The sequence below is a fragment of the Meriones unguiculatus genome, chromosome X (assembly GCF_030254825.1).
Source record: "Meriones unguiculatus strain TT.TT164.6M chromosome X, Bangor_MerUng_6.1, whole genome shotgun sequence".
Classification (NCBI taxonomy): Eukaryota; Metazoa; Chordata; class Mammalia; order Rodentia; family Muridae; genus Meriones; species Meriones unguiculatus.
In genome coordinates, this window is record NC_083369.1 from 125490963 (window position 1) to 125503009 (window position 12047).

Sequence of the window (12047 nt, forward strand, 5' to 3'; positions counted from 1 at the left end):
ACAGTGGCTTTAATGTTCAGAACACTGTCCCAGGAATCCCTATGTTGCCCACAGTGGGGGTGTGGTGGAGAGATCTGATACCTGGCAGCTAGCTAGCATAGAAGGACCCAGGGCTTCGTATACTTTATCTAGCACATGTACTCACTCGCAGGGGTTTGTGGAAAGCTCAGACAGCCCAGGAACTCACTCACAAGAGTGTGCAGTAAGCTCAAAGGGCCCACAGTTTTCTACTCTCAGATTTGGGTCTCCTCTTCGACCTTTAGAGTAAGGTGGCCCCATACCTGGGGTTATGCATTCCCTGCCACTGCTGTGCCTCCGCAGAAAGTGAAGATACAGACAAAAGTGCAGGTGGTTGATAGTTAGCCACTCTCAGACCCTAGAGATGTCCAAAGGGGTCCTGGATCCAATCTGTCCCATCTCTTGGGTTGTCCCTTCTAGCCCAGGAAGCCTCAAAGTCAATGCTCTGGCTTCATCAGCCCATCCACTCACCAGATTTTGAGTTTTTAGATCCTCTGCCCTTCAAAAATGGTGCACACTGGTTGCTGCCATCTTGGAGTCCCTATATATTTTATATACACAGAGGAGTCCAGAAGAGGGTGGGGGACCCCTTGGAACTGGAGTTATAGACAGTTGTGAGCTACCATACAGGTGCTGGTAATTGAACCTGCAAAGATCAGCCAGGACTCTTAATAATTGACCCACCTCTCCAGCCCCTCCTAAAGGCCATTTTGGCAGCTTGACCTGTGTATTATTATTAGTCCCTCCCCTTGAAATATAGACTTGTGTGCAGTTATCTGGCATTTCAGGATCTGAATTCAAGTTTTATTTAATATATATCATTATATTTTATTTATTTGTGTCTCTGTGCACATGATACATATGAAACAATTGGAGAAAAAAGGTACAGGAGCTGTCCTTTTACCGTGTGTGAATCATGGAGATTGAACTCAGACTATCAGGCTTGACAGCAAGTGTCTATATTCACTGAGCCCTCTGCTAAAGTCTGTTTGCCAAAGTCTCTCTCTGCTTTGGCAAGGTTCCAGGGTCCAGGGTAGGATCTAGGATTGGATTCAGAATCCTGGATCGCTTTATCTCTTGGGTTGGCAAGCTGATGGCTCAGTCAACTGATCACCATGGATGATTGATAGAAGGATGGAAGGAGACCAGGATTCCTTCTCTAGGTCTAGGGACTGGCAACGTTGTTGCTACTAATGAGGAAAACCTAAACCTTTTTTTTTCCCTGTAGCCAAGACTGTAAAAAGTTCTTTCTAGCCAAAACTGCAAGGGTTTGTAAAAAGCAGGCTCTTCGATCTGAGATTAGCTCATGTGGAGGATCAGGCCATGGTGGAGGCCTCCACAATTAGGTCCTGAATCTACTCACTTATTTGTTAATTGATAGGAAAAGAAAAGAGGATAGAAAGTAAGCAAAGACCATTCATGCACACACGCTTAAGATAAAAGGTGGATAAAGTTAAAAACGTTAACTTCAACTTTAACAAACTTCCACAAGTTTTTATATGAGATGGTATTGATTTCAGCTAGCATCTCCTCTGCAGAAACTGTAGCAAGTTTAGTCTGCCCATTCTATAGTATCAGCTCATACGTACACATAAACAATCAGACATATAGGCCTGTACATATTTACATACATTCAATGGATACAGAAGCTCCTGACATACAGACAGGCAACTGACATGCACTCATGTAATATATGCACAAAAACGAGACAGATGGACATATATACATGTAAGCACATATCTATATACATTTTTACAACTCATGGATGAATCAAATTCCAGAGGGCTTCCATTCAATGGGCTTCTACCACTGGGCTTCTGCTAATGGGTTTCGGCTAACATTTATTATATGTTCATAGTTTTATACCTCTGAGACAAAGCTCCCAGAAAAGGAATTTTCTCACAGTCAAAAAAGGCAATTAATCACAAAAACAGATGGATTCTAAAATACAACACATTACATGTTTTAAAACTAAGCATTTCTTATCTATGTATCCATTATATAAGTTCATAGTGAGTTCGGAGTGAAAAAGGTTGACAAGGCCTAAAGGTTAACAGGGTCCAAAAGTTACAAGAATATATGTCTTGTCAATTAAGACTGGCTATACATTTCCAGTAATGTTATCTGTTTTTCATTCCAAGAAACGAAGTAAATATAGAATGACAGTATATAATGCCATAACCTGACAGGGTATAAGGAATTACAGCAAAGCAGTTTTTATTTAATGACATCAAGATTTGTACTTAATTTAGATATTTCTAGGTAGCCCCATTATATTTTGGGTTCATGGGAAGTTTATACCCCTTGACTATATTTATATACCAGAATTCATGAGTGAAGGCTACCTGAGGCTACAAATCTATCTTAAGCCTGTCTCCTAGTAAGGCATATGGAGGTCCACAAAGGTATTTATTGCAATCATCTAAAAATGTTTTAGAAGTTCTAAAACAATTTAACTTTAAAATTGCTTGAGTCAGACCAGGAATTCCATAATCAGGAATTAATTCATCTGAACAGCAGCACATCTTCAATAAGATCCCTTAAGAAGTTTGATCAATCAGAGTGGGTAAATACTCAGAAAGTGACAATTCATGCCCTACCAGATTTTGGAGATGTAGCAGTACACAAATGACAGAGTTATCAGAGGTTAGAAGCAATTCTGGGGTGCATGATGGTATAGACCATGCAAAATACCGGATCCCCTTCTAGAAGGTCCACCTGCCTAATGACCCCCTTTAACAGAATGGCTCCTGACATTGTCCCAGAGCTTGGATTTCAAATTGGCCATCCCATACCCTTAAACTTCCCCTTCAATACCAAGCATAGTAGCATATGCCTGAATTTCAACCTCTAAGCAGCCTGAAGCTAGAGGCTCATAAGCTCAAACATAACTTGGCCTGTCTTTAAATAAATAAATAAATAAATAAATAAATAGAAGAAATTAAGGGAACTGAGCTTTCTTTCTTCTGCTGCAGGACACCTGTGAAATATGTTTTTAATGGTTCTTTCAGCCTGACCTAACCACACTGCAGAGGCCCTGAAGCCCAATTCCACCTCAAAGCTCTGTGGAGCCCCCAAGCCAAGCAGATGGCAAGAACATTACCTGCAGGATGGAATATGAAAGCCTCCAGGTGCCATACCTGCTGCCTTTGACCCTTTCCCTAAACTGTGAGTGTGTTAGGGCAAACATCTGAGCCCTGCCTCTCCCCACCCCACTGCCCAGGCAGCCTCCATTTCCCCCTAACTCACATTTGTCACCTGCATGTACTGTGTCAAACTCTGGCTGTGGGGCGCTGTCACTGTCTCTGCTACATGAACCCCCTTACTTTTTCTACTGTGTTTCTCTAAGGCACTCACTATTTCCCTATCATAGTCCTCCTCCTCCATATTCTCTATGCTTATTTGTCCACAGTTTGATACTGAATCCCTGGTCCATGTTCACATGGTCCTCTACATTCAACACTGGCTAATCTCTGGCTGCTTGTTCCCGTTCCCCCTCCCCATCAGCACATGTAATTAGTTGTGTTCTCTTGATGGAGATCACATTCTGAGAGCCCAGGCTCACCTTCTTCAGCTGCCTAGATGCCTTCAGATTTACAGTGACACCTGCAGATTTCCTAACATAGACAGAGCCAGACAGTCCACCCAATGGAAGTAAGACACAACAAACCCTGACTGTTTGAGATTTTCTAATGACCATCTTAGTTCAGCACATTAAAAGAGGGCTGGGGATCTAGCTCAGTTGTTAAGAGTGCTCACCTAGCTTGCACAAAGCTACGGGTTTAAACCCCAGCATCACATAATCCTGGTTGTGGTAATACACACCTGCAATCCCAGTACTCAGGAAGTGGAGGCAAGAAGTTCAAGGTCATCCTAGGGTAATTGTTCTCAACCAGTGGGGTCATGAGCCCCTTGGAGTTGAAAGATTCTTTCACTGGAGTTACATGTCAGATATCCTGCATTTCATATTATGTTGCGATTCACAGCAGTAGCAAAATTACAGTTATGAAGTAGCAGTGAAAATAATATTATGGTTGAGGGTCACCACAATGTGAGGAACTGTATTTTAAAGGATTGCAGCCTTAGGAAGGTTGATAATCATTGGTCTAAGGGCTTGATGGGAGCACGTTTAAGTCTAACCTGTGCTACATGAGACTGGTATGTAAGTTCGGTATGGTAGTGCACACCTGGAATCTCAACACTTAGGAAGCTGAGGCCAAGCTGGGCTATGACACACTCACAAACAACAAACCCAAATCCAATTCACCCTCATAGTGGGTTTCATCCAATCCAAAATATCCAAAAGATGAATTTAAAAATTCTTTATTTGTGTGTCCAGGGTAGACATACTATACCTGTGTGGAAATCAGAACCCTCAGTCATCACCTCCCACCATGTGAGAATAGAGGCTTGACCTCAGGTCACTGGACCTGGTGGCAGGCACCCACTGAGCCATCTCACAGGGCCAAGATTATCATTTTGACACATAATTGATTTCTCAGACAGTCTTGGTGAGACTGTTTACATTCTTCTTGCCAGAATAAACCTTCAAAATTGTGTGTCTTAGATCAGCCATCTGTGAAGCCATGGCAGGCTGTGTGGCTGGTGATTACCATGCTAGACTAAAGGGATTTAAGCTCCTATGTCATCAATACTGCCACATCCTAATACTGTCTGACACACACACACACACACACACACACACACACACACACACCTGTCTTCTAGTATCTTTGGCCCTGGATCTCCTAGGAATGAGTTATCCCCTTACTCAGTAGCATCTACTCTATTGTCCAACAACCTGTCTATACCAAGATCATGATGGCATCAACACAAGATTGCTTCTCAGGGAGCAAGTTGAGAAGGGATCCCTCAATGTAGCCCAGGCTGCCCTCAAATTCATGATCTTCCTGCCTCAGCCTCCCCAGTGCTGTGATTAATTCCTGCCTCCTATACACTCTCTTGAGACTCTGCACACTTTTCTTCCCATTGCTGTCTACCTAGGCTCTCTCCTGCTGGACTCATCAGAGCCTTGAATGTGCTCCTGTGTCTTTGGAGTATCTAGAAAAGCCATTGCTCATATGACATCCAAGACAAACCAGGGCCTGTTCCAGGAAAATTCAGTTAAAGAAGGATATGGGAAGTCCCCTTTTTGTCCCCCTGACTAAGGAAGCCCAAACCTAACCATTGTGGGCTAATCCTTGAAGTTGCCTAGCTGCCTCCTACTCAGGAGAAGACCTACCCAGATATCACCCACAGTGTCCGTTCTCTTCAGATCCACCTTAAGTGTCCATCTCTAGCTATGACAGCAACTGCAACTGGTACTTAGGCCTCACAGAGGTGGCCCTGACCTGTGAAAATTTCCGCAAACCTGTGCTCCTCCCCTATGAATGGAACATGTGAGTTATGGGGACCTGGAAATGGGTCTGTGGGAGAAGGGCTGGGGTCAGAAGCTATAGGTCTGAAAAGGGAGGGAGTTTAGGAGCAAAAAAAAAATGAGTTGGGCATGGTGGCACACATCTTTAATCACAGCCCTGGTGAGGCAGAGGCAGGCCTATCTCTGAGTTCATGGCCAGCCTGGTGTATAGAGCAATTTCCAGAACAGCCAGGGCTATATAGAGAGACCCTGTCACCCCATCTTTTATAAAACAGTAAAATAATTCTATATTCCTAGTAAAATTTTCATCTTGTGACTGTGACTTGGGGTTTTCAAAGATGGTTTGATCCAGGCCATGGCCACACTAGCAGTCCTGGTATTTTTTTTTTCCACCACACCCCTGGGGAATCCATTCCTTGTGTAGGGTAAAGGTCACAAAAAGCTGAAACAATGGTTAGTACTGGCAAGTCCCTGGGTGAGCCCTCCAGGACAGAAGCAAATCAAAGATGCCCACCTTCATCCAATCCATTTGGTTTCTGGCTGCCCACCTTCTCTGCCTCTGAAGCCTCCAGTAATCCCAGTGCACAGATGAGCAAGTTAGACTCTGTGAGAAACTCCAAATTCATTTGTAGGCTGCAATTATATGGAAGGGAAAGTGTGTTGGGAGATGGCTCAGTGGGGAAAGTGCTTGCTGTATAAGCATGAGGATCTGCTGAAGCTGATCCTCAGCACATAAATAAAGGAAACAAGGAAGAAGGAATAAAAGGAAAAAGTTTTATTTTCAGTGGAGGTTAGAATTCAGGGCCCCATATACACTAGGAAAATACTTTACCACTGAGATATGACCCCCTACCATCACCACTGGGAGAGTCTAGGCAGGGGCTCTACCATTGAACCATACTCTCAGCCTTCACTGGGGGATTCTAGGCAAGCCCTCTGGCACTTACCCAAATCAATAAATAATTTAACAATTTTTATTAGGTTTCTTTATTTCAAAAATAAGTTGGGTCACCCATTCTAGAACTTTCAAACAGATCCCAGCTCCCAAAGCAGCTACTACTGCCTTTGGTGTCTGTCTGTTTGTCTGTCTGTCTGTCTGTCTGTCTGTCTCTCTGATACACACACACACACACACACACACACAGAGCCCTTCCCATTTTTCTCTGATTCCCAACAACTCTAATCTTGTCCCAGGGGAGTTTCCAAACTTCTCTTCCATCTTATGGACATATCAAAGTGCATACTTTCACAACCTTGTTTCCTTTAATACCTTGGTAGAAATTTTCCAAATATACACAGGTATAGGATTTTTCCAAATGAATGCTCAGAAGAGAAAAATAAATCCATTCCAAGGATTTTCCCAACAATATTTCACTGCACCTAATTTGACAGTTTAAAAACTTATTACATTTATTCATTTACATTGTGTGGAGTAGGCAGCCAGTACCAAAGTGCATATGTGGAAGTCAGAGGACAGGAGTCAATTCTCTCCTTCCACCTTGTGTGTCCTGGGGATTGAACTAGGGTTGTCAGGCTTGGCAGCAAGCACTTCTACTTGTTGAGTCATATCACTGGCCCCATTTTTGACTTTTGGAGACAGCCTCATTATGTACATCTCATCATAGCTGCCTATAACTTGCTGTAGTCCTCCTGCTTCAGTTTCCCAAGTTCTGGGACAACAGGTGTAGTCCAGGCATTGATGATCACTTTGTCTCAGGCTCCTGCTTGCTAGGATTCCTGGGGTCACCACTAGACCCTACCTGTATTTTAATGTTGTTACATTCTATACTGAATGTGTCACCAATTATTTAATGAGTCCTTAGGGCCAGGTGTGGTGGCTCACACTTTTAATCACAGCACCCTATAGGCAGAGGCAAGTCAGTCTCTATGAGTTCAAGGCCAGCTTGGTCTACAAAGCATATTCTTGATATGGTAAAAACCTATATAAAAACAAAACCAGTTGCTATTGTGGGATAAGGTCATCATTTGTATATTTTAATCATGTAACCATGCCATACATGGTAGTTAGTGACCACAACCACGTTATCCAGTCTGTGGATTCCAACACTCATTTACCAGTTCTCAGTGAAAGGAAATGACATCAAGATTTGGCCACGCTAGGACTGGGAACCTGACTCAGTGGTAGAGCTTCTCTGAGTCATCTTAGTAGAATGCTCAGAACTCAACACTTCCACATTCTCCACCCCCTGCTTAGATGCTTTCTCAGGACTTGGGCCCATCCACCAACTCAGCTTGGTGCATAAGGTTGTCCAAACTCTCTGTGTTTCTGAGTTTTCTGTTTCACCAAACAAGATAACATTATAAACAATGTCTGGGAAAGATAAAGCAGGGTTGGGGAATAGAGAAAAGTGGTTACTTTGCTGTAGAAAGAGTGGGATGGGATCACCAAGGCCATGCCTGTGCACAGAATTCTGGAGGAGGCCAGGAACAGCTCTGCAGTGCTTGGAGGGTAGAGGGAATGGCATTTGCAAATGTATTTCTGTCCATCAACCCTTGCTTCTGCAAATGCCTAAGTGAAGTGTGGAGTGAGAGGTCCATGCAGATGTCTACAGGGAAGCAAAAGGGGCCAGTAACAGATGCTGGGGCACAAAGAAGGGAGGAGCTTGCTCTGAGTGAGGCCTGTAACTAGGAATCCTAAAAGTGGAGTTGGGTTCTTGCGTGCCCTCTGGTGACCATGTGGGGAACAGCCATAGGCAAAGACAAAAGCCAGAAACTGAAAGCACAAAGACACAGGCTTGCTGTCTGCCTGCCAGCATGTCATCAGAGCACTTCTGTGTTCCTGCCATGGTTGTTCTATCAACAGAGGTGCCTGCTCATTATCCCTTCTTCCCCAGGACCAGTGGTTCACTGCCCACCTCTGCTGAACCCCAGGACAATCAGCTCCCGATCACCACTGTGGATGATCTCAATAACACAAACTTCGTTTGAAATGTAACCAATATCCTAAGGTCCAAGCAGGCCCAAGTGACAATCCTAGATAAAGGTGAGCTGTCCTCCAACATGGAGGGGAGGGTACAGCAGGGTGGCCCCCGGGGGAGGGATACGGGTAAGATGGCTGATAGGACAAAGACTTTACCAGGCCAGGGTGGGGCAAGTGTGGGATACCTCTGACCTAGGGACTCAGAAAGTCCTTTCCAAGCATTTTGGACATAACTCTACCAGTTCCAACTGAGAAAAATAAGACTGAAAGGGGAGGGCAAGTGGCATAGACATGGCTCAGTGGATAAAGGTGCTTGCTGTCAAGCGTGATGATCTGAGTTCAATCCCTGGCAGACCCAACTTCTACAAGTTGTCTTGAAAGTCTTGCCAAAGTCTCTGTGTTCTGTGTTACCTCCACTTACCCACAATAGTCTGAGCATGAGCACACATCTGAAAACACAGGCACATAAAGAATTGTAGTTTTTACTTAGAAAAAATAAATTGTTGAATGTGAAGCTTCAGGTATGGCTAGATCCAGGTGCTAGCTCAGGAACTGTTTTTACATCTTTTATCTCTGAAGCCAGGTATTGGGGTGCACACCTGTCAGCACTGGGAGGTCTGATGCGGAAGGATCAAGAGCCTGAAGGACAGGATCAATGATGTAATTTATTTGGTAGAGTGCTTGCTTAGCATGCATGAGGTTCTGATTCAAATCCCAGCACCTCATCTACTAGGTATTGTGCTACATGGCTGTAATCACACAGTGTTTGAGAGAGAAAGAGAGGAAAAAGAAATGGGCATATAAGATTATCCTTGACTACACAGCAAATTTGATGTTAGGCTGTGGTACATGAGCCCCCAGAGCCCCCATCTCAAAACAAACGAACAAACAAACATCTGACTGTAGAAATCATAAAGTGTAGGCTGGCCATGGTACACACACCTTTAATCCCAGCATTCAGAAATCAAAGGCAGGCAGTTCTCTGTGAGCATGAGGCCAACCTGGTCTACAAAGACAGTCCAGCACAGCCAGAGCTACACAGAGAAACCCTGTCCTATAAAATAAAATAAAATCATAAAATGTGGTCAACACCTGAACACTCTAGACTGAGGGAGATGTGATACCCCTCAGGAAACTTGGGACATTATTTCAAAGATGCCTGGGTAATGTGAAAGCTTGGTAGCTTTCCTCATCTGCTTGTCCATTTTCTAGAGAAATCTGAGATTGTGCAGCCAGATTCCAGCTTAGGTATGGAGCCCATCATTAGCATCAGCATCGCTGTCCTCATTATCATTACAATTGTGGAACTGATTGTAGTCTGGACATGCAAGCGTGGTGAGTCTTTTACTCCTCAGTATATTCCCACACAGAGTTGCCAAAGCCACTGCAAAGGAGTCCTCGCTGTGTGCAGCCTTGATGCCAAGCATCCACAGCCATGTGTCCCTCCACATACACTCAGGGAATTTTAGTGTTTTGCTTTTGGGTGAAGTATTGGAGATGGACTCTAGGGCTTTGTATATGTTTGGCAGGTGCTCTACTACTGGTCCACACCTCAGCCTCTCACTTGGGGGATTCTAGGCAGGGCCTCTACCACTGAGCCACTCCTAAGTTCCTCATTTTCCATAGAACACGCTCTCTCTAAGCACTAGCTCTGAATGCCACTGAAATCTGCACAGGAACCTGTGCTGTGTGGAGGAAGGGATTGTGCTTTAATCGACTGACCTGCCTGCTACAGCCTCACAGCTGCAGAGTGACCAATCACTCATACACTGCTTCAGGACTGACTTTTTCCCTCAAACATGAAATAAATCTATCCTCCCCCACCCCCCAGTCACCTGTGTTCTGTCTCTTTCTCTACAGAATCATCTCTAACCTCTAACAGAATGGGTCAAGCACAACCTTTCATTCTCACCCAGGCCAGGCTTGCTCAGTCCTGGTGGTCACTATTTTGGGATATGTGTATCTCTTCCAATGAAATGTGAGCAGAGAGGTGTTGGCAGGAATTGTCAGGGTCAAGGGTATCCTCAGCTACATAGGATAGCCTGGGCTACAGAAGACCTTGCCTCACAAAACCAAAATATATCATGTGGTGGCAGAGCATAAATTTAATCTTTGCACTAGAGAGGCAGAGGCAGACAGGTCTCTGTGAGTTCGAGACCAGCCTGGATTCCAGAGAAAGTTCCAACACAACCAAAAGCTGCACAGAGAAATCCTGTCTTAAAGGGGAAAAAAGAAAGAGAGAGAAAGGCGGGGGGAGAGAATGATTATATTAGGGTCTCAATAGTTTCTTCAAGGTCACACTCTAGTGACTGAACTTCTTCCTGCTAGGCACTGTCTCCTACATTCCTCTAACCTCCTGACAATTTGCACTGAACGTTAATACATGGGCCTTTTTGGGTGACATGCAAGACCCATACTCTTAAGATGGGGTGCTGACACAGGTCTTTGTCACCCAGCACTTGGGAGGTGGGAGTGGGAAGACTGTGAGTTAGAAGCTAGCCTGGGGTACATGTCAGGGTGTTCTCCTCCAAGATAAACCTAACTATAGCCCCCATTTTTGTGATTATGTCCCTGGAGGCAAATGGCTTCATATCCGTGACTCAGTTTCCTCATCTGTAAAAAGGGTGGAATAATGTGTGCCAATACAGACAACACAGTTAGCACAGCCCTTGCTTCATGGAAAGCCGTATAGTCGTGATACAGTAGCTATGATTGTTATTGTCATCATCATTATTAATGCTCCAGAAATGTAGGGGTTTCTGTCCCTCATTTCCAGCTATATCTCCAATGTCCTCAATTGCCTTGTCCTGAAAGAGATGTCGTCCATTTACTGACTAATGCCTGCTAGATAGTTGAGGGAACTGAGGGCACACTTGGCCCAATGTGACACCAGGCCTAAAAGACAGAGATGGAATTTTGGCCCTGAACAAATTTGTTTTTGAGACAGAGGTCTCATTCTGTAGTCCAGGCTGTGGAATCCAATATGTAGACCAGGGTGCCCTTGAACTCACAAGGATTCGCCTTTGCCTCCTGAGTGCTGGGATTGAAGGTGTGCACCACCATACCTGGCTTTATGTTTTGTTTTGTTTTTTAAAAGTGTATGAGTAGTATTGTCTGCATGTAGGTCTGTGCAGTACATGCATGCAGTACATGTCTGTGCATTACATGCATGCAGTGGCCACGGAAGCTAAAAGAGTGTGTTGGATCCCCTGGAGCAGGAGTTACGGATGGCTGCAAGCTGCCACATGGGTCCTGGGAATTGAATCCAGGTCCCTTACAGAAGCTGCCAGTGCTCTTAACCACAACTAACATTTTCCATGGCCACCACCACCACTTCCTTTCTTTTTTCACACTGGGTTTTATGTAGTCTCGGCTAACCTCAAATTCTATATGTAGCTAGAGATTACCTTAAATTACTGGTCTACTTCTAAAGTGTATGCACCTTGATGTCTGGCTCTTCCCTATCCTATGTCAATGCAAAGGCTGAAGAAGCCCAGACACCCTCAGACAACCTCTTCCTATGATTCCAAACTTTCAGACATCCTCTTCCCGTCATTCTAGATTCTCTTTCTTCCTGAAAAATCCTCTTGTTTCTCTAGGTTGCTCTCTGTGGTCCAGGCCTGTACAGAAGCAGGGGGGAGGAAGACATAGGTCTGATTGTATCACAGACCCATTTCTGGAACTTTCTCAAGAAGGGGGGAAGACAATTGC